This window comes from Ascaphus truei, unplaced genomic scaffold, assembly GCF_040206685.1.
Source record: "Ascaphus truei isolate aAscTru1 unplaced genomic scaffold, aAscTru1.hap1 HAP1_SCAFFOLD_282, whole genome shotgun sequence".
Taxonomy (NCBI): domain Eukaryota; kingdom Metazoa; phylum Chordata; class Amphibia; order Anura; family Ascaphidae; genus Ascaphus; species Ascaphus truei.
Window position 1 is genome coordinate 428,832 of NW_027455772.1, and position 25,532 is coordinate 454,363.

The 25,532-nt window shown below is 41.7% G+C and overlaps 55 non-coding genes across 55 annotated transcripts; all 55 read left to right on the forward strand.

Annotated features, from left to right (window-relative positions):
- The first annotated feature begins 210 nt into the window (after positions 1-210).
- On the forward strand, positions 211-329 carry LOC142482789 (5S ribosomal RNA). The gene has a single exon (XR_012796992.1). It is a non-coding gene; the product is annotated as a 5S ribosomal RNA (ribosomal RNA).
- Positions 330-615: 286 nt separating this feature from the next.
- LOC142482790 (5S ribosomal RNA) lies at positions 616-734 on the forward strand. Its single transcript, XR_012796993.1, has one exon. It is a non-coding gene; the product is annotated as a 5S ribosomal RNA (ribosomal RNA).
- A 676-nt stretch (positions 735-1,410) lies between these two features.
- LOC142482265 (5S ribosomal RNA) lies at positions 1,411-1,529 on the forward strand. The gene has a single exon (XR_012796507.1). It is a non-coding gene; the product is annotated as a 5S ribosomal RNA (ribosomal RNA).
- A 286-nt stretch (positions 1,530-1,815) lies between these two features.
- On the forward strand, positions 1,816-1,934 carry LOC142482791 (5S ribosomal RNA). Its single transcript, XR_012796994.1, has one exon. It is a non-coding gene; the product is annotated as a 5S ribosomal RNA (ribosomal RNA).
- A 286-nt stretch (positions 1,935-2,220) lies between these two features.
- Positions 2,221-2,339, forward strand: LOC142482793 (5S ribosomal RNA). The gene has a single exon (XR_012796995.1). It is a non-coding gene; the product is annotated as a 5S ribosomal RNA (ribosomal RNA).
- A 676-nt stretch (positions 2,340-3,015) lies between these two features.
- On the forward strand, positions 3,016-3,134 carry LOC142482266 (5S ribosomal RNA). Its single transcript, XR_012796508.1, has one exon. It is a non-coding gene; the product is annotated as a 5S ribosomal RNA (ribosomal RNA).
- Positions 3,135-3,420: 286 nt separating this feature from the next.
- Positions 3,421-3,539, forward strand: LOC142482267 (5S ribosomal RNA). Its single transcript, XR_012796509.1, has one exon. It is a non-coding gene; the product is annotated as a 5S ribosomal RNA (ribosomal RNA).
- Positions 3,540-3,825: 286 nt separating this feature from the next.
- LOC142482794 (5S ribosomal RNA) lies at positions 3,826-3,944 on the forward strand. Its single transcript, XR_012796996.1, has one exon. It is a non-coding gene; the product is annotated as a 5S ribosomal RNA (ribosomal RNA).
- A 286-nt stretch (positions 3,945-4,230) lies between these two features.
- Positions 4,231-4,349, forward strand: LOC142482795 (5S ribosomal RNA). Its single transcript, XR_012796997.1, has one exon. It is a non-coding gene; the product is annotated as a 5S ribosomal RNA (ribosomal RNA).
- A 676-nt stretch (positions 4,350-5,025) lies between these two features.
- On the forward strand, positions 5,026-5,144 carry LOC142482268 (5S ribosomal RNA). The gene has a single exon (XR_012796510.1). It is a non-coding gene; the product is annotated as a 5S ribosomal RNA (ribosomal RNA).
- A 676-nt stretch (positions 5,145-5,820) lies between these two features.
- On the forward strand, positions 5,821-5,939 carry LOC142482270 (5S ribosomal RNA). Its single transcript, XR_012796512.1, has one exon. It is a non-coding gene; the product is annotated as a 5S ribosomal RNA (ribosomal RNA).
- A 286-nt stretch (positions 5,940-6,225) lies between these two features.
- On the forward strand, positions 6,226-6,344 carry LOC142482271 (5S ribosomal RNA). Its single transcript, XR_012796513.1, has one exon. It is a non-coding gene; the product is annotated as a 5S ribosomal RNA (ribosomal RNA).
- Positions 6,345-6,630: 286 nt separating this feature from the next.
- Positions 6,631-6,749, forward strand: LOC142482272 (5S ribosomal RNA). Its single transcript, XR_012796514.1, has one exon. It is a non-coding gene; the product is annotated as a 5S ribosomal RNA (ribosomal RNA).
- Positions 6,750-7,035: 286 nt separating this feature from the next.
- Positions 7,036-7,154, forward strand: LOC142482796 (5S ribosomal RNA). Its single transcript, XR_012796998.1, has one exon. It is a non-coding gene; the product is annotated as a 5S ribosomal RNA (ribosomal RNA).
- A 286-nt stretch (positions 7,155-7,440) lies between these two features.
- On the forward strand, positions 7,441-7,559 carry LOC142482798 (5S ribosomal RNA). The gene has a single exon (XR_012797000.1). It is a non-coding gene; the product is annotated as a 5S ribosomal RNA (ribosomal RNA).
- Positions 7,560-8,235: 676 nt separating this feature from the next.
- On the forward strand, positions 8,236-8,354 carry LOC142482273 (5S ribosomal RNA). The gene has a single exon (XR_012796515.1). It is a non-coding gene; the product is annotated as a 5S ribosomal RNA (ribosomal RNA).
- A 286-nt stretch (positions 8,355-8,640) lies between these two features.
- LOC142482274 (5S ribosomal RNA) lies at positions 8,641-8,759 on the forward strand. Its single transcript, XR_012796516.1, has one exon. It is a non-coding gene; the product is annotated as a 5S ribosomal RNA (ribosomal RNA).
- Positions 8,760-9,045: 286 nt separating this feature from the next.
- Positions 9,046-9,164, forward strand: LOC142482617 (5S ribosomal RNA). Its single transcript, XR_012796825.1, has one exon. It is a non-coding gene; the product is annotated as a 5S ribosomal RNA (ribosomal RNA).
- A 286-nt stretch (positions 9,165-9,450) lies between these two features.
- On the forward strand, positions 9,451-9,569 carry LOC142482618 (5S ribosomal RNA). The gene has a single exon (XR_012796826.1). It is a non-coding gene; the product is annotated as a 5S ribosomal RNA (ribosomal RNA).
- Positions 9,570-9,855: 286 nt separating this feature from the next.
- On the forward strand, positions 9,856-9,974 carry LOC142482320 (5S ribosomal RNA). Its single transcript, XR_012796561.1, has one exon. It is a non-coding gene; the product is annotated as a 5S ribosomal RNA (ribosomal RNA).
- A 286-nt stretch (positions 9,975-10,260) lies between these two features.
- On the forward strand, positions 10,261-10,379 carry LOC142482275 (5S ribosomal RNA). Its single transcript, XR_012796517.1, has one exon. It is a non-coding gene; the product is annotated as a 5S ribosomal RNA (ribosomal RNA).
- Positions 10,380-10,665: 286 nt separating this feature from the next.
- On the forward strand, positions 10,666-10,784 carry LOC142482276 (5S ribosomal RNA). The gene has a single exon (XR_012796518.1). It is a non-coding gene; the product is annotated as a 5S ribosomal RNA (ribosomal RNA).
- Positions 10,785-11,070: 286 nt separating this feature from the next.
- LOC142482277 (5S ribosomal RNA) lies at positions 11,071-11,189 on the forward strand. The gene has a single exon (XR_012796519.1). It is a non-coding gene; the product is annotated as a 5S ribosomal RNA (ribosomal RNA).
- Positions 11,190-11,475: 286 nt separating this feature from the next.
- Positions 11,476-11,594, forward strand: LOC142482619 (5S ribosomal RNA). The gene has a single exon (XR_012796827.1). It is a non-coding gene; the product is annotated as a 5S ribosomal RNA (ribosomal RNA).
- Positions 11,595-11,880: 286 nt separating this feature from the next.
- LOC142482620 (5S ribosomal RNA) lies at positions 11,881-11,999 on the forward strand. The gene has a single exon (XR_012796828.1). It is a non-coding gene; the product is annotated as a 5S ribosomal RNA (ribosomal RNA).
- A 286-nt stretch (positions 12,000-12,285) lies between these two features.
- LOC142482321 (5S ribosomal RNA) lies at positions 12,286-12,404 on the forward strand. Its single transcript, XR_012796562.1, has one exon. It is a non-coding gene; the product is annotated as a 5S ribosomal RNA (ribosomal RNA).
- A 286-nt stretch (positions 12,405-12,690) lies between these two features.
- LOC142482278 (5S ribosomal RNA) lies at positions 12,691-12,809 on the forward strand. The gene has a single exon (XR_012796520.1). It is a non-coding gene; the product is annotated as a 5S ribosomal RNA (ribosomal RNA).
- Positions 12,810-13,095: 286 nt separating this feature from the next.
- Positions 13,096-13,214, forward strand: LOC142482279 (5S ribosomal RNA). Its single transcript, XR_012796521.1, has one exon. It is a non-coding gene; the product is annotated as a 5S ribosomal RNA (ribosomal RNA).
- Positions 13,215-13,500: 286 nt separating this feature from the next.
- Positions 13,501-13,619, forward strand: LOC142482281 (5S ribosomal RNA). Its single transcript, XR_012796523.1, has one exon. It is a non-coding gene; the product is annotated as a 5S ribosomal RNA (ribosomal RNA).
- A 286-nt stretch (positions 13,620-13,905) lies between these two features.
- LOC142482799 (5S ribosomal RNA) lies at positions 13,906-14,024 on the forward strand. The gene has a single exon (XR_012797001.1). It is a non-coding gene; the product is annotated as a 5S ribosomal RNA (ribosomal RNA).
- Positions 14,025-14,310: 286 nt separating this feature from the next.
- On the forward strand, positions 14,311-14,429 carry LOC142482800 (5S ribosomal RNA). The gene has a single exon (XR_012797002.1). It is a non-coding gene; the product is annotated as a 5S ribosomal RNA (ribosomal RNA).
- A 676-nt stretch (positions 14,430-15,105) lies between these two features.
- LOC142482282 (5S ribosomal RNA) lies at positions 15,106-15,224 on the forward strand. Its single transcript, XR_012796524.1, has one exon. It is a non-coding gene; the product is annotated as a 5S ribosomal RNA (ribosomal RNA).
- Positions 15,225-15,510: 286 nt separating this feature from the next.
- On the forward strand, positions 15,511-15,629 carry LOC142482283 (5S ribosomal RNA). Its single transcript, XR_012796525.1, has one exon. It is a non-coding gene; the product is annotated as a 5S ribosomal RNA (ribosomal RNA).
- A 286-nt stretch (positions 15,630-15,915) lies between these two features.
- Positions 15,916-16,034, forward strand: LOC142482621 (5S ribosomal RNA). The gene has a single exon (XR_012796829.1). It is a non-coding gene; the product is annotated as a 5S ribosomal RNA (ribosomal RNA).
- A 286-nt stretch (positions 16,035-16,320) lies between these two features.
- LOC142482622 (5S ribosomal RNA) lies at positions 16,321-16,439 on the forward strand. Its single transcript, XR_012796830.1, has one exon. It is a non-coding gene; the product is annotated as a 5S ribosomal RNA (ribosomal RNA).
- A 286-nt stretch (positions 16,440-16,725) lies between these two features.
- LOC142482322 (5S ribosomal RNA) lies at positions 16,726-16,844 on the forward strand. Its single transcript, XR_012796563.1, has one exon. It is a non-coding gene; the product is annotated as a 5S ribosomal RNA (ribosomal RNA).
- A 286-nt stretch (positions 16,845-17,130) lies between these two features.
- On the forward strand, positions 17,131-17,249 carry LOC142482851 (5S ribosomal RNA). The gene has a single exon (XR_012797050.1). It is a non-coding gene; the product is annotated as a 5S ribosomal RNA (ribosomal RNA).
- A 286-nt stretch (positions 17,250-17,535) lies between these two features.
- LOC142482624 (5S ribosomal RNA) lies at positions 17,536-17,654 on the forward strand. Its single transcript, XR_012796832.1, has one exon. It is a non-coding gene; the product is annotated as a 5S ribosomal RNA (ribosomal RNA).
- Positions 17,655-17,940: 286 nt separating this feature from the next.
- Positions 17,941-18,059, forward strand: LOC142482801 (5S ribosomal RNA). Its single transcript, XR_012797003.1, has one exon. It is a non-coding gene; the product is annotated as a 5S ribosomal RNA (ribosomal RNA).
- A 286-nt stretch (positions 18,060-18,345) lies between these two features.
- LOC142482802 (5S ribosomal RNA) lies at positions 18,346-18,464 on the forward strand. Its single transcript, XR_012797004.1, has one exon. It is a non-coding gene; the product is annotated as a 5S ribosomal RNA (ribosomal RNA).
- A 676-nt stretch (positions 18,465-19,140) lies between these two features.
- Positions 19,141-19,259, forward strand: LOC142482284 (5S ribosomal RNA). The gene has a single exon (XR_012796526.1). It is a non-coding gene; the product is annotated as a 5S ribosomal RNA (ribosomal RNA).
- A 286-nt stretch (positions 19,260-19,545) lies between these two features.
- LOC142482285 (5S ribosomal RNA) lies at positions 19,546-19,664 on the forward strand. Its single transcript, XR_012796527.1, has one exon. It is a non-coding gene; the product is annotated as a 5S ribosomal RNA (ribosomal RNA).
- A 286-nt stretch (positions 19,665-19,950) lies between these two features.
- Positions 19,951-20,069, forward strand: LOC142482625 (5S ribosomal RNA). The gene has a single exon (XR_012796833.1). It is a non-coding gene; the product is annotated as a 5S ribosomal RNA (ribosomal RNA).
- Positions 20,070-20,355: 286 nt separating this feature from the next.
- LOC142482626 (5S ribosomal RNA) lies at positions 20,356-20,474 on the forward strand. Its single transcript, XR_012796834.1, has one exon. It is a non-coding gene; the product is annotated as a 5S ribosomal RNA (ribosomal RNA).
- A 286-nt stretch (positions 20,475-20,760) lies between these two features.
- On the forward strand, positions 20,761-20,879 carry LOC142482803 (5S ribosomal RNA). Its single transcript, XR_012797005.1, has one exon. It is a non-coding gene; the product is annotated as a 5S ribosomal RNA (ribosomal RNA).
- A 286-nt stretch (positions 20,880-21,165) lies between these two features.
- Positions 21,166-21,284, forward strand: LOC142482287 (5S ribosomal RNA). The gene has a single exon (XR_012796529.1). It is a non-coding gene; the product is annotated as a 5S ribosomal RNA (ribosomal RNA).
- A 286-nt stretch (positions 21,285-21,570) lies between these two features.
- On the forward strand, positions 21,571-21,689 carry LOC142482627 (5S ribosomal RNA). The gene has a single exon (XR_012796835.1). It is a non-coding gene; the product is annotated as a 5S ribosomal RNA (ribosomal RNA).
- A 286-nt stretch (positions 21,690-21,975) lies between these two features.
- LOC142482628 (5S ribosomal RNA) lies at positions 21,976-22,094 on the forward strand. Its single transcript, XR_012796836.1, has one exon. It is a non-coding gene; the product is annotated as a 5S ribosomal RNA (ribosomal RNA).
- Positions 22,095-22,380: 286 nt separating this feature from the next.
- On the forward strand, positions 22,381-22,499 carry LOC142482804 (5S ribosomal RNA). The gene has a single exon (XR_012797006.1). It is a non-coding gene; the product is annotated as a 5S ribosomal RNA (ribosomal RNA).
- Positions 22,500-22,785: 286 nt separating this feature from the next.
- Positions 22,786-22,904, forward strand: LOC142482805 (5S ribosomal RNA). The gene has a single exon (XR_012797007.1). It is a non-coding gene; the product is annotated as a 5S ribosomal RNA (ribosomal RNA).
- Positions 22,905-23,190: 286 nt separating this feature from the next.
- On the forward strand, positions 23,191-23,309 carry LOC142482806 (5S ribosomal RNA). The gene has a single exon (XR_012797008.1). It is a non-coding gene; the product is annotated as a 5S ribosomal RNA (ribosomal RNA).
- A 676-nt stretch (positions 23,310-23,985) lies between these two features.
- Positions 23,986-24,104, forward strand: LOC142482288 (5S ribosomal RNA). The gene has a single exon (XR_012796530.1). It is a non-coding gene; the product is annotated as a 5S ribosomal RNA (ribosomal RNA).
- A 286-nt stretch (positions 24,105-24,390) lies between these two features.
- LOC142482289 (5S ribosomal RNA) lies at positions 24,391-24,509 on the forward strand. The gene has a single exon (XR_012796531.1). It is a non-coding gene; the product is annotated as a 5S ribosomal RNA (ribosomal RNA).
- Positions 24,510-24,795: 286 nt separating this feature from the next.
- Positions 24,796-24,914, forward strand: LOC142482807 (5S ribosomal RNA). The gene has a single exon (XR_012797009.1). It is a non-coding gene; the product is annotated as a 5S ribosomal RNA (ribosomal RNA).
- Positions 24,915-25,200: 286 nt separating this feature from the next.
- Positions 25,201-25,319, forward strand: LOC142482629 (5S ribosomal RNA). The gene has a single exon (XR_012796837.1). It is a non-coding gene; the product is annotated as a 5S ribosomal RNA (ribosomal RNA).
- Positions 25,320-25,532: the final 213 nt, after the last annotated feature.

A 25,532-nucleotide genomic window follows, 5' to 3' on the forward strand; every position in this document is an offset into this window, starting at 1 on the left:
CTTTTTTCCCGCAGTGGCAAAGAAATCTATCGTTTTTTCCTCTGAAAGTTCAACACAATGCAACCTTCCAAAATAGAATTCTGACATCAAGAATTCCGTCTATAGTACATTTGAGTGCACCTGTCATTTTCTCAGTCTCTGTGTATGCATGGAGCAAGATATAGGCTCATGGATTTAAGAATGAGAGGATATCATGAGACAGCAATCTCCACCTACGGCCATACTACCTTGAAAGCGCCCGATCCCGTCAGATCTCGGAAGCTAAGCAGGGTGAGGCTTGATTAGTACTGGGTTGGGAGACTGCCTGGGAATACCAGGTGCTGTAGGGGTTTTTATTTTTCGCTTCCCTAATGAAAATATACATGGCATTCCTCGCAGCAAATGAAAATGTTTCATTTCTTGCTACTTTTTTCCCGGAGTGGCAAAGAAATATATTGTTTTTTCCTCAGAAAGTTCAACACAATGCAACCTTCCAAAATAGAATTCTGACATCAAGAATTCCGTCTATAGTACATTTGAGTGCACCTGTCATTTTCTCAGTCTCTGTGTATGCATGGAGCAAGATATAGGCTCATGGATTTAAGAATGAGAGGATATCATGAGACAGCAATCTCCACCTACGGCCATACTACCTTGAAAGCGCCCGATCCCGTCAGATCTCGGAAGCTAAGCAGGGTGAGGCTTGATTAGTACTGGGTTGGGAGACTGCCTGGGAATACCAGGTGCTGTAGGGGTTTTTATTTTTCGCTTCCCTAATGAAAATATACATGGCATTCCTCGCAGCAAATGAAAATGTTTCATTTCTTGCTACTTTTTTCCCGGAGTGGCAAAGAAATATATTGTTTTTTCCTCTGAAAGTTCAACACAATGCAACCTTCCAAAATAGAATTTTGACATCAAGAATTCCGTCTATAGTATATTTGAGTGCACCTGTCATTTTCTCAGTCTCTGATTTAATTTCTCCATTTAAGGTAATTCTTCAAGAATGTATTTTTTTAACGGTCACAATAATACACTTATGCCTCCCATGTCATTTAGAAATATATCATACAGGCCTCAGAACACTCAGCATGTTATATGGTGAGCTTGTGGCTCACAGAGTTGGGGTGTGCAGTGTTCAAGCTGATACTTGGAAGAGATAGTGAGTTCAAATCCAAACAGGAGGAGGTTGAATATAGGCACCTCTGAAATTTTTTACTACTTTTTTCCCGCAGTGGCAAAGAAATCTATCGTTTTTTCCTCTGAAAGTTCAACACAATGCAACCTTCCAAAATAGAATTCTGACATCAAGAATTCCGTCTATAGTACATTTGAGTGCACCTGTCATTTTCTCAGTCTCTGTGTATGCATGGAGCAAGATATAGGCTCATGGATTTAAGAATGAGAGGATATCATGAGACAGCAATCTCCACCTACGGCCATACTACCTTGACAGCGCCCGATCCCGTCAGATCTCGGAAGCTAAGCAGGGTGAGGCTTGATTAGTACTGGGTTGGGAGACTGCCTGGGAATACCAGGTGCTGTAGGGGTTTTTATTTTTCGCTTCCCTAATGAAAATATACATGGCATTCCTCGCAGCAAATGAAAATGTTTCATTTCTTGCTACTTTTTTCCCGCAGTGGCAAAGAAATCTATCGTTTTTTCCTCTGAAAGTTCAACACAATGCAACCTTCCAAAATAGAATTCTGACATCAAGAATTCCGTCTATAGTACATTTGAGTGCACCTGTCATTTTCTCAGTCTCTGTGTATGCATGGAGCAAGATATAGGCTCATGGATTTAAGAATGAGAGGATATCATGAGACAGCAATCTCCACCTACGGCCATACTACCTTGAAAGCGCCCGATCCCGTCAGATCTCGGAAGCTAAGCAGGGTGAGGCTTGATTAGTACTGGGTTGGGAGACTGCCTGGGAATACCAGGTGCTGTAGGGGTTTTTATTTTTCGCTTCCCTAATGAAAATATACATGGCATTCCTCGCAGCAAATGAAAATGTTTCATTTCTTGCTACTTTTTTCCCGGAGTGGCAAAGAAATATATTGTTTTTTCCTCAGAAAGTTCAACACAATGCAACCTTCCAAAATAGAATTCTGACATCAAGAATTCCGTCTATAGTACATTTGAGTGCACCTGTCATTTTCTCAGTCTCTGTGTATGCATGGAGCAAGATATAGGCTCATGGATTTAAGAATGAGAGGATATCATGAGACAGCAATCTCCACCTACGGCCATACTACCTTGAAAGCGCCCGATCCCGTCAGATCTCGGAAGCTAAGCAGGGTGAGGCTTGATTAGTACTGGGTTGGGAGACTGCCTGGGAATACCAGGTGCTGTAGGGGTTTTTATTTTTCGCTTCCCTAATGAAAATATACATGGCATTCCTCGCAGCAAATGAAAATGTTTCATTTCTTGCTACTTTTTTCCCGGAGTGGCAAAGAAATATATTGTTTTTTCCTCTGAAAGTTCAACACAATGCAACCTTCCAAAATAGAATTTTGACATCAAGAATTCCGTCTATAGTATATTTGAGTGCACCTGTCATTTTCTCAGTCTCTGATTTAATTTCTCCATTTAAGGTAATTCTTCAAGAATGTATTTTTTTAACGGTCACAATAATACACTTATGCCTCCCATGTCATTTAGAAATATATCATACAGGCCTCAGAACACTCAGCATGTTATATGGTGAGCTTGTGGCTCACAGAGTTGGGGTGTGCAGTGTTCAAGCTGATACTTGGAAGAGATAGTGAGTTCAAATCCAAACAGGAGGAGGTTGAATATAGGCACCTCTGAAATTTTTTACTACTTTTTTCCCGCAGTGGCAAAGAAATCTATCGTTTTTTCCTCTGAAAGTTCAACACAATGCAACCTTCCAAAATAGAATTCTGACATCAAGAATTCCGTCTATAGTACATTTGAGTGCACCTGTCATTTTCTCAGTCTCTGTGTATGCATGGAGCAAGATATAGGCTCATGGATTTAAGAATGAGAGGATATCATGAGACAGCAATCTCCACCTACGGCCATACTACCTTGACAGCGCCCGATCCCGTCAGATCTCGGAAGCTAAGCAGGGTGAGGCTTGATTAGTACTGGGTTGGGAGACTGCCTGGGAATACCAGGTGCTGTAGGGGTTTTTATTTTTCGCTTCCCTAATGAAAATATACATGGCATTCCTCGCAGCAAATGAAAATGTTTCATTTCTTGCTACTTTTTTCCCGCAGTGGCAAAGAAATCTATCGTTTTTTCCTCTGAAAGTTCAACACAATGCAACCTTCCAAAATAGAATTCTGACATCAAGAATTCCGTCTATAGTACATTTGAGTGCACCTGTCATTTTCTCAGTCTCTGTGTATGCATGGAGCAAGATATAGGCTCATGGATTTAAGAATGAGAGGATATCATGAGACAGCAATCTCCACCTACGGCCATACTACCTTGACAGCGCCCGATCCCGTCAGATCTCGGAAGCTAAGCAGGGTGAGGCTTGATTAGTACTGGGTTGGGAGACTGCCTGGGAATACCAGGTGCTGTAGGGGTTTTTATTTTTCGCTTCCCTAATGAAAATATACATGGCATTCCTCGCAGCAAATGAAAATGTTTCATTTCTTGCTACTTTTTTCCCGCAGTGGCAAAGAAATCTATCGTTTTTTCCTCTGAAAGTTCAACACAATGCAACCTTCCAAAATAGAATTCTGACATCAAGAATTCCGTCTATAGTACATTTGAGTGCACCTGTCATTTTCTCAGTCTCTGTGTATGCATGGAGCAAGATATAGGCTCATGGATTTAAGAATGAGAGGATATCATGAGACAGCAATCTCCACCTACGGCCATACTACCTTGAAAGCGCCCGATCCCGTCAGATCTCGGAAGCTAAGCAGGGTGAGGCTTGATTAGTACTGGGTTGGGAGACTGCCTGGGAATACCAGGTGCTGTAGGGGTTTTTATTTTTCGCTTCCCTAATGAAAATATACATGGCATTCCTCGCAGCAAATGAAAATGTTTCATTTCTTGCTACTTTTTTCCCGCAGTGGCAAAGAAATATATTGTTTTTTCCTCAGAAAGTTCAACACAATGCAACCTTCCAAAATAGAATTCTGACATCAAGAATTCCGTCTATAGTACATTTGAGTGCACCTGTCATTTTCTCAGTCTCTGTGTATGCATGGAGCAAGATATAGGCTCATGGATTTAAGAATGAGAGGATATCATGAGACAGCAATCTCCACCTACGGCCATACTACCTTGAAAGCGCCCGATCCCGTCAGATCTCGGAAGCTAAGCAGGGTGAGGCTTGATTAGTACTGGGTTGGGAGACTGCCTGGGAATACCAGGTGCTGTAGGGGTTTTTATTTTTCGCTTCCCTAATGAAAATATACATGGCATTCCTCGCAGCAAATGAAAATGTTTCATTTCTTGCTACTTTTTTCCCGGAGTGGCAAAGAAATATATTGTTTTTTCCTCTGAAAGTTCAACACAATGCAACCTTCCAAAATAGAATTTTGACATCAAGAATTCCGTCTATAGTATATTTGAGTGCACCTGTCATTTTCTCAGTCTCTGATTTAATTTCTCCATTTAAGGTAATTCTTCAAGAATGTATTTTTTTAACGGTCACAATAATACACTTATGCCTCCCATGTCATTTAGAAATATATCATACAGGCCTCAGAACACTCAGCATGTTATATGGTGAGCTTGTGGCTCACAGAGTTGGGGTGTGCAGTGTTCAAGCTGATACTTGGAAGAGATAGTGAGTTCAAATCCAAACAGGAGGAGGTTGAATATAGGCACCTCTGAAATTTTTTACTACTTTTTTCCCGCAGTGGCAAAGAAATCTATCGTTTTTTCCTCTGAAAGTTCAACACAATGCAACCTTCCAAAATAGAATTCTGACATCAAGAATTCCGTCTATAGTACATTTGAGTGCACCTGTCATTTTCTCAGTCTCTGTGTATGCATGGAGCAAGATATAGGCTCATGGATTTAAGAATGAGAGGATATCATGAGACAGCAATCTCCACCTACGGCCATACTACCTTGACAGCGCCCGATCCCGTCAGATCTCGGAAGCTAAGCAGGGTGAGGCTTGATTAGTACTGGGTTGGGAGACTGCCTGGGAATACCAGGTGCTGTAGGGGTTTTTATTTTTCGCTTCCCTAATGAAAATATACATGGCATTCCTCGCAGCAAATGAAAATGTTTCATTTCTTGCTACTTTTTTCCCGGAGTGGCAAAGAAATATATTGTTTTTTCCTCTGAAAGTTCAACACAATGCAACCTTCCAAAATAGAATTTTGACATCAAGAATTCCGTCTATAGTATATTTGAGTGCACCTGTCATTTTCTCAGTCTCTGATTTAATTTCTCCATTTAAGGTAATTCTTCAAGAATGTATTTTTTTAACGGTCACAATAATACACTTATGCCTCCCATGTCATTTAGAAATATATCATACAGGCCTCAGAACACTCAGCATGTTATATGGTGAGCTTGTGGCTCACAGAGTTGGGGTGTGCAGTGTTCAAGCTGATACTTGGAAGAGATAGTGAGTTCAAATCCAAACAGGAGGAGGTTGAATATAGGCACCTCTGAAATTTTTTACTACTTTTTTCCCGCAGTGGCAAAGAAATCTATCGTTTTTTCCTCTGAAAGTTCAACACAATGCAACCTTCCAAAATAGAATTCTGACATCAAGAATTCCGTCTATAGTACATTTGAGTGCACCTGTCATTTTCTCAGTCTCTGTGTATGCATGGAGCAAGATATAGGCTCATGGATTTAAGAATGAGAGGATATCATGAGACAGCAATCTCCACCTACGGCCATACTACCTTGACAGCGCCCGATCCCGTCAGATCTCGGAAGCTAAGCAGGGTGAGGCTTGATTAGTACTGGGTTGGGAGACTGCCTGGGAATACCAGGTGCTGTAGGGGTTTTTATTTTTCGCTTCCCTAATGAAAATATACATGGCATTCCTCGCAGCAAATGAAAATGTTTCATTTCTTGCTACTTTTTTCCCGCAGTGGCAAAGAAATCTATCGTTTTTTCCTCTGAAAGTTCAACACAATGCAACCTTCCAAAATAGAATTCTGACATCAAGAATTCCGTCTATAGTACATTTGAGTGCACCTGTCATTTTCTCAGTCTCTGTGTATGCATGGAGCAAGATATAGGCTCATGGATTTAAGAATGAGAGGATATCATGAGACAGCAATCTCCACCTACGGCCATACTACCTTGACAGCGCCCGATCCCGTCAGATCTCGGAAGCTAAGCAGGGTGAGGCTTGATTAGTACTGGGTTGGGAGACTGCCTGGGAATACCAGGTGCTGTAGGGGTTTTTATTTTTCGCTTCCCTAATGAAAATATACATGGCATTCCTCGCAGCAAATGAAAATGTTTCATTTCTTGCTACTTTTTTCCCGCAGTGGCAAAGAAATCTATCGTTTTTTCCTCTGAAAGTTCAACACAATGCAACCTTCCAAAATAGAATTCTGACATCAAGAATTCCGTCTATAGTACATTTGAGTGCACCTGTCATTTTCTCAGTCTCTGTGTATGCATGGAGCAAGATATAGGCTCATGGATTTAAGAATGAGAGGATATCATGAGACAGCAATCTCCACCTACGGCCATACTACCTTGACAGCGCCCGATCCCGTCAGATCTCGGAAGCTAAGCAGGGTGAGGCTTGATTAGTACTGGGTTGGGAGACTGCCTGGGAATACCAGGTGCTGTAGGGGTTTTTATTTTTCGCTTCCCTAATGAAAATATACATGGCATTCCTCGCAGCAAATGAAAATGTTTCATTTCTTGCTACTTTTTTCCCGCAGTGGCAAAGAAATATATCGTTTTTTCCTCTGAAAGTTCAACACAATGCAACCTTCCAAAATAGAATTCTGACATCAAGAATTCCGTCTATAGTACATTTGAGTGCACCTGTCATTTTCTCAGTCTCTGTGTATGCATGGAGCAAGATATAGGCTCATGGATTTAAGAATGAGAGGATATCATGAGACAGCAATCTCCACCTACGGCCATACTACCTTGAAAGCGCCCGATCCCGTCAGATCTCGGAAGCTAAGCAGGGTGAGGCTTGATTAGTACTGGGTTGGGAGACTGCCTGGGAATACCAGGTGCTGTAGGGGTTTTTATTTTTCGCTTCCCTAATGAAAATATACATGGCATTCCTCGCAGCAAATGAAAATGTTTCATTTCTTGCTACTTTTTTCCCGGAGTGGCAAAGAAATATATTGTTTTTTCCTCAGAAAGTTCAACACAATGCAACCTTCCAAAATAGAATTCTGACATCAAGAATTCCGTCTATAGTACATTTGAGTGCACCTGTCATTTTCTCAGTCTCTGTGTATGCATGGAGCAAGATATAGGCTCATGGATTTAAGAATGAGAGGATATCATGAGACAGCAATCTCCACCTACGGCCATACTACCTTGAAAGCGCCCGATCCCGTCAGATCTCGGAAGCTAAGCAGGGTGAGGCTTGATTAGTACTGGGTTGGGAGACTGCCTGGGAATACCAGGTGCTGTAGGGGTTTTTATTTTTCGCTTCCCTAATGAAAATATACATGGCATTCCTCGCAGCAAATGAAAATGTTTCATTTCTTGCTACTTTTTTCCCGGAGTGGCAAAGAAATATATTGTTTTTTCCTCTGAAAGTTCAACACAATGCAACCTTCCAAAATAGAATTTTGACATCAAGAATTCCGTCTATAGTATATTTGAGTGCACCTGTCATTTTCTCAGTCTCTGATTTAATTTCTCCATTTAAGGTAATTCTTCAAGAATGTATTTTTTTAACGGTCACAATAATACACTTATGCCTCCCATGTCATTTAGAAATATATCATACAGGCCTCAGAACACTCAGCATGTTATATGGTGAGCTTGTGGCTCACAGAGTTGGGGTGTGCAGTGTTCAAGCTGATACTTGGAAGAGATAGTGAGTTCAAATCCAAACAGGAGGAGGTTGAATATAGGCACCTCTGAAATTTTTTACTACTTTTTTCCCGCAGTGGCAAAGAAATCTATCGTTTTTTCCTCTGAAAGTTCAACACAATGCAACCTTCCAAAATAGAATTCTGACATCAAGAATTCCGTCTATAGTACATTTGAGTGCACCTGTCATTTTCTCAGTCTCTGTGTATGCATGGAGCAAGATATAGGCTCATGGATTTAAGAATGAGAGGATATCATGAGACAGCAATCTCCACCTACGGCCATACTACCTTGACAGCGCCCGATCCCGTCAGATCTCGGAAGCTAAGCAGGGTGAGGCTTGATTAGTACTGGGTTGGGAGACTGCCTGGGAATACCAGGTGCTGTAGGGGTTTTTATTTTTCGCTTCCCTAATGAAAATATACATGGCATTCCTCGCAGCAAATGAAAATGTTTCATTTCTTGCTACTTTTTTCCCGCAGTGGCAAAGAAATCTATCGTTTTTTCCTCTGAAAGTTCAACACAATGCAACCTTCCAAAATAGAATTCTGACATCAAGAATTCCGTCTATAGTACATTTGAGTGCACCTGTCATTTTCTCAGTCTCTGTGTATGCATGGAGCAAGATATAGGCTCATGGATTTAAGAATGAGAGGATATCATGAGACAGCAATCTCCACCTACGGCCATACTACCTTGACAGCGCCCGATCCCGTCAGATCTCGGAAGCTAAGCAGGGTGAGGCTTGATTAGTACTGGGTTGGGAGACTGCCTGGGAATACCAGGTGCTGTAGGGGTTTTTATTTTTCGCTTCCCTAATGAAAATATACATGGCATTCCTCGCAGCAAATGAAAATGTTTCATTTCTTGCTACTTTTTTCCCGCAGTGGCAAAGAAATATATCGTTTTTTCCTCTGAAAGTTCAACACAATGCAACCTTCCAAAATAGAATTCTGACATCAAGAATTCCGTCTATAGTACATTTGAGTGCACCTGTCATTTTCTCAGTCTCTGTGTATGCATGGAGCAAGATATAGGCTCATGGATTTAAGAATGAGAGGATATCATGAGACAGCAATCTCCACCTACGGCCATACTACCTTGAAAGCGCCCGATCCCGTCAGATCTCGGAAGCTAAGCAGGGTGAGGCTTGATTAGTACTGGGTTGGGAGACTGCCTGGGAATACCAGGTGCTGTGGGTGTTTTTATTTTTTGCTTCCCTAATGAAAATATACATGGCAATCCTTGCAGCAAATGAAAATGTTTCATTTTTTACTACTTTTTTCCCGCAGTGGCAAAGAAATATATCGTTTTTTCCTCAGAAAGTTCAACACAATGCAACCTTCCAAAATAGAATTCTGACATCAAGAATTCCGTCTATAGTACATTTGAGTGCACCTGTCATTTTCTCAGTCTCTGTGTATGCATGGAGCAAGATATAGGCTCATGGATTTAAGAATGAGAGGATATCATGAGACAGCAATCTCCACCTACGGCCATACTACCTTGAAAGCGCCCGATCCCGTCAGATCTCGGAAGCTAAGCAGGGTGAGGCTTGATTAGTACTGGGTTGGGAGACTGCCTGGGAATACCAGGTGCTGTGGGTGTTTTTATTTTTTGCTTCCCTAATGAAAATATACATGGCATTCCTTGCAGCAAATGAAAATGTTTCATTTTTTACTACTTTTTTCCCGCAGTGGCAAAGAAATATATCGTTTTTTCCTCAGAAAGTTCAACACAATGCAACCTTCCAAAATAGAATTCTGACATCAAGAATTCCGTCTATAGTACATTTGAGTGCACCTGTCATTTTCTCAGTCTCTGTGTATGCATGGAGCAAGATATAGGCTCATGGATTTAAGAATGAGAGGATATCATGAGACAGCAATCTCCACCTACGGCCATACTACCTTGAAAGTGCCCGATCCCGTCAGATCTCGGAAGCTAAGCAGGGTGAGGCTTGATTAGTACTGGGTTGGGAGACTGCCTGGGAATACCAGGTGCTGTAGGGGTTTTTATTTTTCGCTTCCCTAATGAAAATATACATGGCATTCCTCGCAGCAAATGAAAATGTTTCATTTCTTGCTACTTTTTTCCCGCAGTGGCAAAGAAATCTATCGTTTTTTCCTCTGAAAGTTCAACACAATGCAACCTTCCAAAATAGAATTCTGACATCAAGAATTCCGTCTATAGTACATTTGAGTGCACCTGTCATTTTCTCAGTCTCTGTGTATGCATGGAGCAAGATATAGGCTCATGGATTTAAGAATGAGAGGATATCATGAGACAGCAATCTCCACCTACGGCCATACTACCTTGACAGCGCCCGATCCCGTCAGATCTCGGAAGCTAAGCAGGGTGAGGCTTGATTAGTACTGGGTTGGGAGACTGCCTGGGAATACCAGGTGCTGTAGGGGTTTTTATTTTTCGCTTCCCTAATGAAAATATACATGGCATTCCTCGCAGCAAATGAAAATGTTTCATTTCTTGCTACTTTTTTCCCGCAGTGGCAAAGAAATCTATCGTTTTTTCCTCTGAAAGTTCAACACAATGCAACCTTCCAAAATAGAATTCTGACATCAAGAATTCCGTCTATAGTACATTTGAGTGCACCTGTCATTTTCTCAGTCTCTGTGTATGCATGGAGCAAGATATAGGCTCATGGATTTAAGAATGAGAGGATATCATGAGACAGCAATCTCCACCTACGGCCATACTACCTTGACAGCGCCCGATCCCGTCAGATCTCGGAAGCTAAGCAGGGTGAGGCTTGATTAGTACTGGGTTGGGAGACTGCCTGGGAATACCAGGTGCTGTAGGGGTTTTTATTTTTCGCTTCCCTAATGAAAATATACATGGCATTCCTCGCAGCAAATGAAAATGTTTCATTTCTTGCTACTTTTTTCCCGCAGTGGCAAAGAAATCTATCGTTTTTTCCTCTGAAAGTTCAACACAATGCAACCTTCCAAAATAGAATTCTGACATCAAGAATTCCGTCTATAGTACATTTGAGTGCACCTGTCATTTTCTCAGTCTCTGTGTATGCATGGAGCAAGATATAGGCTCATGGATTTAAGAATGAGAGGATATCATGAGACAGCAATCTCCACCTACGGCCATACTACCTTGACAGCGCCCGATCCCGTCAGATCTCGGAAGCTAAGCAGGGTGAGGCTTGATTAGTACTGGGTTGGGAGACTGCCTGGGAATACCAGGTGCTGTAGGGGTTTTTATTTTTCGCTTCCCTAATGAAAATATACATGGCATTCCTCGCAGCAAATGAAAATGTTTCATTTCTTGCTACTTTTTTCCCGCAGTGGCAAAGAAATATATCGTTTTTTCCTCTGAAAGTTCAACACAATGCAACCTTCCAAAATAGAATTCTGACATCAAGAATTCCGTCTATAGTACATTTGAGTGCACCTGTCATTTTCTCAGTCTCTGTGTATGCATGGAGCAAGATATAGGCTCATGGATTTAAGAATGAGAGGATATCATGAGACAGCAATCTCCACCTACGGCCATACTACCTTGAAAGCGCCCGATCCCGTCAGATCTCGGAAGCTAAGCAGGGTGAGGCTTGATTAGTACTGGGTTGGGAGACTGCCTGGGAATACCAGGTGCTGTGGGTGTTTTTATTTTTTGCTTCCCTAATGAAAATATACATGGCAATCCTTGCAGCAAATGAAAATGTTTCATTTTTTACTACTTTTTTCCCGCAGTGGCAAAGAAATATATCGTTTTTTCCTCAGAAAGTTCAACACAATGCAACCTTCCAAAATAGAATTCTGACATCAAGAATTCCGTCTATAGTACATTTGAGTGCACCTGTCATTTTCTCAGTCTCTGTGTATGCATGGAGCAAGATATAGGCTCATGGATTTAAGAATGAGAGGATATCATGAGACAGCAATCTCCACCTACGGCCATACTACCTTGAAAGCGCCCGATCCCGTCAGATCTCGGAAGCTAAGCAGGGTGAGGCTTGATTAGTACTGGGTTGGGAGACTGCCTGGGAATACCAGGTGCTGTGGGTGTTTTTATTTTTTGCTTCCCTAATGAAAATATACATGGCATTCCTTGCAGCAAATGAAAATGTTTCATTTTTTACTACTTTTTTCCCGCAGTGGCAAAGAAATATATCGTTTTTTCCTCAGAAAGTTCAACACAATGCAACCTTCCAAAATAGAATTCTGACATCAAGAATTCCGTCTATAGTACATTTGAGTGCACCTGTCATTTTCTCAGTCTCTGTGTATGCATGGAGCAAGATATAGGCTCATGGATTTAAGAATGAGAGGATATCATGAGACAGCAATCTCCACCTACGGCCATACTACCTTGAAAGTGCCCGATCCCGTCAGATCTCGGAAGCTAAGCAGGGTGAGGCTTGATTAGTACTGGGTTGGGAGACTGCCTGGGAATACCAGGTGCTGTAGGGGTTTTTATTTTTCGCTTCCCTAATGAAAATATACATGGCATTCCTCGCAGCAAATGAAAATGTTTCATTTCTTGCTACTTTTTTCCCGCAGTGGCAAAGAAATCTATCGTTTTTTCCTCTGAAAGTTCAACACAATGCAACCTTCCAAAATAGAATTCTGACATCAAGAATTCCGTCTATAGTACATTTGAGTGCACCTGTCATTTTCTCAGTCTCTGTGTATGCATGGAGCAAGATATAGGCTCATGGATTTAAGAATGAGAGGATATCATGAGACAGCAATCTCCACCTACGGCCATACTACCTTGACAGCGCCCGATCCCGTCAGATCTCGGAAGCTAAGCAGGGTGAGGCTTGATTAGTACTGGGTTGGGAGACTGCCTGGGAATACCAGGTGCTGTAGGGGTTTTTATTTTTCGCTTCCCTAATGAAAATATACATGGCATTCCTCGCAGCAAATGAAAATGTTTCATTTCTTGCTACTTTTTTCCCGCAGTGGCAAAGAAATCTATCGTTTTTTCCTCTGAAAGTTCAACACAATGCAACCTTCCAAAATAGAATTCTGACATCAAGAATTCCGTCTATAGTACATTTGAGTGCACCTGTCATTTTCTCAGTCTCTGTGTATGCATGGAGCAAGATATAGGCTCATGGATTTAAGAATGAGAGGATATCATGAGACAGCAATCTCCACCTACGGCCATACTACCTTGACAGCGCCCGATCCCGTCAGATCTCGGAAGCTAAGCAGGGTGAGGCTTGATTAGTACTGGGTTGGGAGACTGCCTGGGAATACCAGGTGCTGTAGGGGTTTTTATTTTTCGCTTCCCTAATGAAAATATACATGGCATTCCTCGCAGCAAATGAAAATGTTTCATTTCTTGCTACTTTTTTCCCGCAGTGGCAAAGAAATATATCGTTTTTTCCTCTGAAAGTTCAACACAATGCAACCTTCCAAAATAGAATTCTGACATCAAGAATTCCGTCTATAGTACATTTGAGTGCACCTGTCATTTTCTCAGTCTCTGTGTATGCATGGAGCAAGATATAGGCTCATGGATTTAAGAATGAGAGGATATCATGAGACAGCAATCTCCACCTACGGCCATACTACCTTGACAGCGCCCGATCCCGTCAGATCTCGGAAGCTAAGCAGGGTGAGGCTTGATTAGTACTGGGTTGGGAGACTGCCTGGGAATACCAGGTGCTGTAGGGGTTTTTATTTTTCGCTTCCCTAATGAAAATATACATGGCATTCCTCGCAGCAAATGAAAATGTTTCATTTCTTGCTACTTTTTTCCCGCAGTGGCAAAGAAATATATCGTTTTTTCCTCTGAAAGTTCAACACAATGCAACCTTCCAAAATAGAATTCTGACATCAAGAATTCCGTCTATAGTACATTTGAGTGCACCTGTCATTTTCTCAGTCTCTGTGTATGCATGGAGCAAGATATAGGCTCATGGATTTAAGAATGAGAGGATATCATGAGACAGCAATCTCCACCTACGGCCATACTACCTTGAAAGCGCCCGATCCCGTCAGATCTCGGAAGCTAAGCAGGGTGAGGCTTGATTAGTACTGGGTTGGGAGACTGCCTGGGAATACCAGGTGCTGTAGGGGTTTTTATTTTTCGCTTCCCTAATGAAAATATACATGGCATTCCTCGCAGCAAATGAAAATGTTTCATTTCTTGCTACTTTTTTCCCGGAGTGGCAAAGAAATATATTGTTTTTTCCTCAGAAAGTTCAACACAATGCAACCTTCCAAAATAGAATTCTGACATCAAGAATTCCGTCTATAGTACATTTGAGTGCACCTGTCATTTTCTCAGTCTCTGTGTATGCATGGAGCAAGATATAGGCTCATGGATTTAAGAATGAGAGGATATCATGAGACAGCAATCTCCACCTACGGCCATACTACCTTGAAAGCGCCCGATCCCGTCAGATCTCGGAAGCTAAGCAGGGTGAGGCTTGATTAGTACTGGGTTGGGAGACTGCCTGGGAATACCAGGTGCTGTAGGGGTTTTTATTTTTCGCTTCCCTAATGAAAATATACATGGCATTCCTCGCAGCAAATGAAAATGTTTCATTTCTTGCTACTTTTTTCCCGGAGTGGCAAAGAAATATATTGTTTTTTCCTCTGAAAGTTCAACACAATGCAACCTTCCAAAATAGAATTTTGACATCAAGAATTCCGTCTATAGTATATTTGAGTGCACCTGTCATTTTCTCAGTCTCTGATTTAATTTCTCCATTTAAGGTAATTCTTCAAGAATGTATTTTTTTAACGGTCACAATAATACACTTATGCCTCCCATGTCATTTAGAAATATATCATACAGGCCTCAGAACACTCAGCATGTTATATGGTGAGCTTGTGGCTCACAGAGTTGGGGTGTGCAGTGTTCAAGCTGATACTTGGAAGAGATAGTGAGTTCAAATCCAAACAGGAGGAGGTTGAATATAGGCACCTCTGAAATTTTTTACTACTTTTTTCCCGCAGTGGCAAAGAAATCTATCGTTTTTTCCTCTGAAAGTTCAACACAATGCAACCTTCCAAAATAGAATTCTGACATCAAGAATTCCGTCTATAGTACATTTGAGTGCACCTGTCATTTTCTCAGTCTCTGTGTATGCATGGAGCAAGATATAGGCTCATGGATTTAAGAATGAGAGGATATCATGAGACAGCAATCTCCACCTACGGCCATACTACCTTGACAGCGCCCGATCCCGTCAGATCTCGGAAGCTAAGCAGGGTGAGGCTTGATTAGTACTGGGTTGGGAGACTGCCTGGGAATACCAGGTGCTGTAGGGGTTTTTATTTTTCGCTTCCCTAATGAAAATATACATGGCATTCCTCGCAGCAAATGAAAATGTTTCATTTCTTGCTACTTTTTTCCCGCAGTGGCAAAGAAATCTATCGTTTTTTCCTCTGAAAGTTCAACACAATGCAACCTTCCAAAATAGAATTCTGACATCAAGAATTCCGTCTATAGTACATTTGAGTGCACCTGTCATTTTCTCAGTCTCTGTGTATGCATGGAGCAAGATATAGGCTCATGGATTTAAGAATGAGAGGATATCATGAGACAGCAATCTCCACCTACGGCCATACTACCTTGACAGCGCCCGATCCCGTCAGATCTCGGAAGCTAAGCAGGGTGAGGCTTGATTAGTACTGGGTTGGGAGACTGCCTGGGAATACCAGGTGCTGTAGGGGTTTTTATTTTTCGCTTCCCTAATGAAAATATACATGGCATTCCTCGCAGCAAATGAAAATGTTTCATTTCTTGCTACTTTTTTCCCGCAGTGGCAAAGAAATATATCGTTTTTTCCTCTGAAAGTTCAACACAATGCAACCTTCCAAAATAGAATTCTGACATCAAGAATTCCGTCTATAGTACATTTGAGTGCACCTGTCATTTTCTCAGTCTCTGTGTATGCATGGAGCAAGATATAGGCTCATGGATTTAAGAATGAGAGGATATCATGAGACAGCAATCTCCACCTACGGCCATACTACCTTGAAAGCGCCCGATCCCGTCAGATCTCGGAAGCTAAGCAGGGTGAGGCTTGATTAGTACTGGGTTGGGAGACTGCCTGGGAATACCAGGTGCTGTGGGTGTTTTTATTTTTTGCTTCCCTAATGAAAATATACATGGCAATCCTTGCAGCAAATGAAAATGTTTCATTTTTTACTACTTTTTTCCCGCAGTGGCAAAGAAATATATCGTTTTTTCCTCAGAAAGTTCAACACAATGCAACCTTCCAAAATAGAATTCTGACATCAAGAATTCCGTCTATAGTACATTTGAGTGCACCTGTCATTTTCTCAGTCTCTGTGTATGCATGGAGCAAGATATAGGCTCATGGATTTAAGAATGAGAGGATATCATGAGACAGCAATCTCCACCTACGGCCATACTACCTTGAAAGCGCCCGATCCCGTCAGATCTCGGAAGCTAAGCAGGGTGAGGCTTGATTAGTACTGGGTTGGGAGACTGCCTGGGAATACCAGGTGCTGTGGGTGTTTTTATTTTTTGCTTCCCTAATGAAAATATACATGGCATTCCTTGCAGCAAATGAAAATGTTTCATTTTTTACTACTTTTTTCCCGCAGTGGCAAAGAAATATATCGTTTTTTCCTCAGAAAGTTCAACACAATGCAACCTTCCAAAATAGAATTCTGACATCAAGAATTCCGTCTATAGTACATTTGAGTGCACCTGTCATTTTCTCAGTCTCTGTGTATGCATGGAGCAAGATATAGGCTCATGGATTTAAGAATGAGAGGATATCATGAGACAGCAATCTCCACCTACGGCCATACTACCTTGAAAGTGCCCGATCCCGTCAGATCTCGGAAGCTAAGCAGGGTGAGGCTTGATTAGTACTGGGTTGGGAGACTGCCTGGGAATACCAGGTGCTGTAGGGGTTTTTATTTTTCGCTTCCCTAATGAAAATATACATGGCATTCCTCGCAGCAAATGAAAATGTTTCATTTCTTGCTACTTTTTTCCCGCAGTGGCAAAGAAATCTATCGTTTTTTCCTCTGAAAGTTCAACACAATGCAACCTTCCAAAATAGAATTCTGACATCAAGAATTCCGTCTATAGTACATTTGAGTGCACCTGTCATTTTCTCAGTCTCTGTGTATGCATGGAGCAAGATATAGGCTCATGGATTTAAGAATGAGAGGATATCATGAGACAGCAATCTCCACCTACGGCCATACTACCTTGACAGCGCCCGATCCCATCAGATCTCGGAAGCTAAGCAGGGTGAGGCTTGATTAGTACTGGGTTGGGAGACTGCCTGGGAATACCAGGTGCTGTAGGGGTTTTTATTTTTCGCTTCCCTAATGAAAATATACATGGCATTCCTCGCAGCAAATGAAAATGTTTCATTTCTTGCTACTTTTTTCCCGCAGTGGCAAAGAAATATATCGTTTTTTCCTCTGAAAGTTCAACACAATGCAACCTTCCAAAATAGAATTCTGACATCAAGAATTCCGTCTATAGTACATTTGAGTGCACCTGTCATTTTCTCAGTCTCTGTGTATGCATGGAGCAAGATATAGGCTCATGGATTTAAGAATGAGAGGATATCATGAGACAGCAATATCCACCTACGGCCATACTACCTTGAAAGCGCCCGATCCCGTCAGATCTCGGAAGCTAAGCAGGGTGAGGCTTGATTAGTACTGGGTTGGGAGACTGCCTGGGAATACCAGGTGCTGTGGGTGTTTTTATTTTTTGCTTCCCTAATGAAAATATACATGGCATTCCTTGCAGCAAATGAAAATGTTTCATTTTTTACTACTTTTTTCCCGCAGTGGCAAAGAAATATATCGTTTTTTCCTCAGAAAGTTCAACACAATGCAACCTTCCAAAATAGAATTCTGACATCAAGAATTCCGTCTATAGTACATTTGAGTGCACCTGTCATTTTCTCAGTCTCTGTGTATGCATGGAGCAAGATATAGGCTCATGGATTTAAGAATGAGAGGATATCATGAGACAGCAATCTCCACCTACGGCCATACTACCTTGAAAGCGCCCGATCCCGTCAGATCTCGGAAGCTAAGCAGGGTGAGGCTTGATTAGTACTGGGTTGGGAGACTGCCTGGGAATACCAGGTGCTGTAGGGGTTTTTATTTTTCGCTTCCCTAATGAAAATATACATGGCATTCCTCGCAGCAAATGAAAATGTTTCATTTCTTGCTACTTTTTTCCCGGAGTGGCAAAGAAATATATTGTTTTTTCCTCAGAAAGTTCAACACAATGCAACCTTCCAAAATAGAATTCTGACATCAAGAATTCCGTCTATAGTACATTTGAGTGCACCTGTCATTTTCTCAGTCTCTGTGTATGCATGGAGCAAGATATAGGCTCATGGATTTAAGAATGAGAGGATATCATGAGACAGCAATCTCCACCTACGGCCATACTACCTTGAAAGCGCCCGATCCCGTCAGATCTCGGAAGCTAAGCAGGGTGAGGCTTGATTAGTACTGGGTTGGGAGACTGCCTGGGAATACCAGGTGCTGTAGGGGTTTTTATTTTTCGCTTCCCTAATGAAAATATACATGGCATTCCTCGCAGCAAATGAAAATGTTTCATTTCTTGCTACTTTTTTCCCGGAGTGGCAAAGAAATATATTGTTTTTTCCTCTGAAAGTTCAACACAATGCAACCTTCCAAAATAGAATTTTGACATCAAGAATTCCGTCTATAGTATATTTGAGTGCACCTGTCATTTTCTCAGTCTCTGATTTAATTTCTCCATTTAAGGTAATTCTTCAAGAATGTATTTTTTTAACGGTCACAATAATACACTTATGCCTCCCATGTCATTTAGAAATATATCATACAGGCCTCAGAACACTCAGCATGTTATATGGTGAGCTTGTGGCTCACAGAGTTGGGGTGTGCAGTGTTCAAGCTGATACTTGGAAGAGATAGTGAGTTCAAATCCAAACAGGAGGAGGTTGAATATAGGCACCTCTGAAATTTTTTACTACTTTTTTCCCGCAGTGGCAAAGAAATCTATCGTTTTTTCCTCTGAAAGTTCAACACAATGCAACCTTCCAAAATAGAATTCTGACATCAAGAATTCCGTCTATAGTACATTTGAGTGCACCTGTCATTTTCTCAGTCTCTGTGTATGCATGGAGCAAGATATAGGCTCATGGATTTAAGAATGAGAGGATATCATGAGACAGCAATCTCCACCTACGGCCATACTACCTTGACAGCGCCCGATCCCGTCAGATCTCGGAAGCTAAGCAGGGTGAGGCTTGATTAGTACTGGGTTGGGAGACTGCCTGGGAATACCAGGTGCTGTAGGGGTTTTTATTTTTCGCTTCCCTAATGAAAATATACATGGCATTCCTCGCAGCAAATGAAAATGTTTCATTTCTTGCTACTTTTTTCCCGCAGTGGCAAAGAAATCTATCGTTTTTTCCTCTGAAAGTTCAACACAATGCAACCTTCCAAAATAGAATTCTGACATCAAGAATTCCGTCTATAGTACATTTGAGTGCACCTGTCATTTTCTCAGTCTCTGTGTATGCATGGAGCAAGATATAGGCTCATGGATTTAAGAATGAGAGGATATCATGAGACAGCAATCTCCACCTACGGCCATACTACCTTGACAGCGCCCGATCCCGTCAGATCTCGGAAGCTAAGCAGGGTGAGGCTTGATTAGTACTGGGTTGGGAGACTGCCTGGGAATACCAGGTGCTGTAGGGGTTTTTATTTTTCGCTTCCCTAATGAAAATATACATGGCATTCCTCGCAGCAAATGAAAATGTTTCATTTCTTGCTACTTTTTTCCCGCAGTGGCAAAGAAATATATCGTTTTTTCCTCTGAAAGTTCAACACAATGCAACCTTCCAAAATAGAATTCTGACATCAAGAATTCCGTCTATAGTACATTTGAGTGCACCTGTCATTTTCTCAGTCTCTGTGTATGCATGGAGCAAGATATAGGCTCATGGATTTAAGAATGAGAGGATATCATGAGACAGCAATCTCCACCTACGGCCATACTACCTTGAAAGCGCCCGATCCCGTCAGATCTCGGAAGCTAAGCAGGGTGAGGCTTGATTAGTACTGGGTTGGGAGACTGCCTGGGAATACCAGGTGCTGTGGGTGTTTTTATTTTTTGCTTCCCTAATGAAAATATACATGGCAATCCTTGCAGCAAATGAAAATGTTTCATTTTTTACTACTTTTTTCCCGCAGTGGCAAAGAAATATATCGTTTTTTCCTCAGAAAGTTCAACACAATGCAACCTTCCAAAATAGAATTCTGACATCAAGAATTCCGTCTATAGTACATTTGAGTGCACCTGTCATTTTCTCAGTCTCTGTGTATGCATGGAGCAAGATATAGGCTCATGGATTTAAGAATGAGAGGATATCATGAGACAGCAATCTCCACCTACGGCCATACTACCTTGAAAGCGCCCGATCCCGTCAGATCTCGGAAGCTAAGCAGGGTGAGGCTTGATTAGTACTGGGTTGGGAGACTGCCTGGGAATACCAGGTGCTGTGGGTGTTTTTATTTTTTGCTTCCCTAATGAAAATATACATGGCATTCCTTGCAGCAAATGAAAATGTTTCATTTTTTACTACTTTTTTCCCGCAGTGGCAAAGAAATATATCGTTTTTTCCTCAGAAAGTTCAACACAATGCAACCTTCCAAAATAGAATTCTGACATCAAGAATTCCGTCTATAGTACATTTGAGTGCACCTGTCATTTTCTCAGTCTCTGTGTATGCATGGAGCAAGATATAGGCTCATGGATTTAAGAATGAGAGGATATCATGAGACAGCAATCTCCACCTACGGCCATACTACCTTGAAAGCGCCCGATCCCGTCAGATCTCGGAAGCTAAGCAGGGTGAGGCTTGATTAGTACTGGGTTGGGAGACTGCCTGGGAATACCAGGTGCTGTAGGGGTTTTTATTTTTCGCTTCCCTAATGAAAATATACATGGCATTCCTCGCAGCAAATGAAAATGTTTCATTTCTTGCTACTTTTTTCCCGCAGTGGCAAAGAAATCTATCGTTTTTTCCTCTGAAAGTTCAACACAATGCAACCTTCCAAAATAGAATTCTGACATCAAGAATTCCGTCTATAGTACATTTGAGTGCACCTGTCATTTTCTCAGTCTCTGTGTATGCATGGAGCAAGATATAGGCTCATGGATTTAAGAATGAGAGGATATCATGAGACAGCAATCTCCACCTACGGCCATACTACCTTGACAGCGCCCGATCCCGTCAGATCTCGGAAGCTAAGCAGGGTGAGGCTTGATTAGTACTGGGTTGGGAGACTGCCTGGGAATACCAGGTGCTGTAGGGGTTTTTATTTTTCGCTTCCCTAATGAAAATATACATGGCATTCCTCGCAGCAAATGAAAATGTTTCATTTCTTGCTACTTTTTTCCCGCAGTGGCAAAGAAATATATCGTTTTTTCCTCTGAAAGTTCAACACAATGCAACCTTCCAAAATAGAATTCTGACATCAAGAATTCCGTCTATAGTACATTTGAGTGCACCTGTCATTTTCTCAGTCTCTGTGTATGCATGGAGCAAGATATAGGCTCATGGATTTAAGAATGAGAGGATATCATGAGACAGCAATCTCCACCTACGGCCATACTACCTTGAAAGCGCCCGATCCCGTCAGATCTCGGAAGCTAAGCAGGGTGAGGCTTGATTAGTACTGGGTTGGGAGACTGCCTGGGAATACCAGGTGCTGTGGGTGTTTTTATTTTTTGCTTCCCTAATGAAAATATACATGGCAATCCTTGCAGCAAATGAAAATGTTTCATTTTTTACTACTTTTTTCCCGCAGTGGCAAAGAAATATATCGTTTTTTCCTCAGAAAGTTCAACACAATGCAACCTTCCAAAATAGAATTCTGACATCAAGAATTCCGTCTATAGTACATTTGAGTGCACCTGTCATTTTCTCAGTCTCTGTGTATGCATGGAGCAAGATATAGGCTCATGGATTTAAGAATGAGAGGATATCATGAGACAGCAATCTCCACCTACGGCCATACTACCTTGAAAGCGCCCGATCCCGTCAGATCTCGGAAGCTAAGCAGGGTGAGGCTTGATTAGTACTGGGTTGGGAGACTGCCTGGGAATACCAGGTGCTGTGGGTGTTTTTATTTTTTGCTTCCCTAATGAAAATATACATGGCATTCCTTGCAGCAAATGAAAATGTTTCATTTTTTACTACTTTTTTCCCGCAGTGGCAAAGAAATATATCGTTTTTTCCTCAGAAAGTTCAACACAATGCAACCTTCCAAAATAGAATTCTGACATCAAGAATTCCGTCTATAGTACATTTGAGTGCACCTGTCATTTTCTCAGTCTCTGTGTATGCATGGAGCAAGATATAGGCTCATGGATTTAAGAATGAGAGGATATCATGAGACAGCAATCTCCACCTACGGCCATACTACCTTGAAAGCGCCCGATCCCGTCAGATCTCGGAAGCTAAGCAGGGTGAGGCTTGATTAGTACTGGGTTGGGAGACTGCCTGGGAATACCAGGTGCTGTAGGGGTTTTTATTTTTCGCTTCCCTAATGAAAATATACATGGCATTCCTCGCAGCAAATGAAAATGTTTCATTTCTTGCTACTTTTTTCCCGCAGTGGCAAAGAAATCTATCGTTTTTTCCTCTGAAAGTTCAACACAATGCAACCTTCCAAAATAGAATTCTGACATCAAGAATTCCGTCTATAGTACATTTGAGTGCACCTGTCATTTTCTCAGTCTCTGTGTATGCATGGAGCAAGATATAGGCTCATGGATTTAAGAATGAGAGGATATCATGAGACAGCAATCTCCACCTACGGCCATACTACCTTGAAAGCGCCCGATCCCGTCAGATCTCGGAAGCTAAGCAGGGTGAGGCTTGATTAGTACTGGGTTGGGAGACTGCCTGGGAATACCAGGTGCTGTAGGGGTTTTTATTTTTCGCTTCCCTAATGAAAATATACATGGCATTCCTCGCAGCAAATGAAAATGTTTCATTTCTTGCTACTTTTTTCCCGGAGTGGCAAAGAAATATATTGTTTTTTCCTCAGAAAGTTCAACACAATGCAACCTTCCAAAATAGAATTCTGACATCAAGAATTCCGTCTATAGTACATTTGAGTGCACCTGTCATTTTCTCAGTCTCTGTGTATGCATGGAGCAAGATATAGGCTCATGGATTTAAGAATGAGAGGATATCATGAGACAGCAATCTCCACCTACGGCCATACTACCTTGAAAGCGCCCGATCCCGTCAGATCTCGGAAGCTAAGCAGGGTGAGGCTTGATTAGTACTGGGTTGGGAGACTGCCTGGGAATACCAGGTGCTGTAGGGGTTTTTATTTTTCGCTTCCCTAATGAAAATATACATGGCATTCCTCGCAGCAAATGAAAATGTTTCATTTCTTGCTACTTTTTTCCCGGAGTGGCAAAGAAATATATTGTTTTTTCCTCTGAAAGTTCAACACAATGCAACCTTCCAAAATAGAATTTTGACATCAAGAATTCCGTCTATAGTATATTTGAGTGCACCTGTCATTTTCTCAGTCTCTGATTTAATTTCTCCATTTAAGGTAATTCTTCAAGAATGTATTTTTTTAACGGTCACAATAATACACTTATGCCTCCCATGTCATTTAGAAATATATCATACAGGCCTCAGAACACTCAGCATGTTATATGGTGAGCTTGTGGCTCACAGAGTTGGGGTGTGCAGTGTTCAAGCTGATACTTGGAAGAGATAGTGAGTTCAAATCCAAACAGGAGGAGGTTGAATATAGGCACCTCTGAAATTTTTTACTACTTTTTTCCCGCAGTGGCAAAGAAATCTATCGTTTTTTCCTCTGAAAGTTCAACACAATGCAACCTTCCAAAATAGAATTCTGACATCAAGAATTCCGTCTATAGTACATTTGAGTGCACCTGTCATTTTCTCAGTCTCTGTGTATGCATGGAGCAAGATATAGGCTCATGGATTTAAGAATGAGAGGATATCATGAGACAGCAATCTCCACCTACGGCCATACTACCTTGACAGCGCCCGATCCCGTCAGATCTCGGAAGCTAAGCAGGGTGAGGCTTGATTAGTACTGGGTTGGGAGACTGCCTGGGAATACCAGGTGCTGTAGGGGTTTTTATTTTTCGCTTCCCTAATGAAAATATACATGGCATTCCTCGCAGCAAATGAAAATGTTTCATTTCTTGCTACTTTTTTCCCGCAGTGGCAAAGAAATCTATCGTTTTTTCCTCTGAAAGTTCAACACAATGCAACCTTCCAAAATAGAATTCTGACATCAAGAATTCCGTCTATAGTACATTTGAGTGCACCTGTCATTTTCTCAGTCTCTGTGTATGCATGGAGCAAGATATAGGCTCATGGATTTAAGAATGAGAGGATATCATGAGACAGCAATCTCCACCTACGGCCATACTACCTTGACAGCGCCCGATCCCGTCAGATCTCGGAAGCTAAGCAGGGTGAGGCTTGATTAGTACTGGGTTGGGAGACTGCCTGGGAATACCAGGTGCTGTAGGGGTTTTTATTTTTCGCTTCCCTAATGAAAATATACATGGCATTCCTCGCAGCAAATGAAAATGTTTCATTTCTTGCTACTTTTTTCCCGCAGTGGCAAAGAAATATATCGTTTTTTCCTCTGAAAGTTCAACACAATGCAACCTTCCAAAATAGAATTCTGACATCAAGAATTCCGTCTATAGTACATTTGAGTGCACCTGTCATTTTCTCAGTCTCTGTGTATGCATGGAGCAAGATATAGGCTCATGGATTTAAGAATGAGAGGATATCATGAGACAGCAATCTCCACCTACGGCCATACTACCTTGAAAGCGCCCGATCCCGTCAGATCTCGGAAGCTAAGCAGGGTGAGGCTTGATTAGTACTGGGTTGGGAGACTGCCTGGGAATACCAGGTGCTGTAGGGGTTTTTATTTTTCGCTTCCCTAATGAAAATATACATGGCATTCCTCGCAGCAAATGAAAATGTTTCATTTCTTGCTACTTTTTTCCCGCAGTGGCAAAGAAATATATCGTTTTTTCCTCAGAAAGTTCAACACAATGCAACCTTCCAAAATAGAATTCTGACATCAAGAATTCCGTCTATAGTACATTTGAGTGCACCTGTCATTTTCTCAGTCTCTGTGTATGCATGGAGCAAGATATAGGCTCATGGATTTAAGAATGAGAGGATATCATGAGACAGCAATCTCCACCTACGGCCATACTACCTTGAAAGCGCCCGATCCCGTCAGATCTCGGAAGCTAAGCAGGGTGAGGCTTGATTAGTACTGGGTTGGGAGACTGCCTGGGAATACCAGGTGCTGTGGGTGTTTTTATTTTTTGCTTCCCTAATGAAAATATACATGGCATTCCTTGCAGCAAATGAAAATGTTTCATTTTTTACTACTTTTTTCCCGCAGTGGCAAAGAAATCTATCGTTTTTTCCTCTGAAAGTTCAACACAATGCAACCTTCCAAAATAGAATTCTGACATCAAGAATTCCGTCTATAGTACATTTGAGTGCACCTGTCATTTTCTCAGTC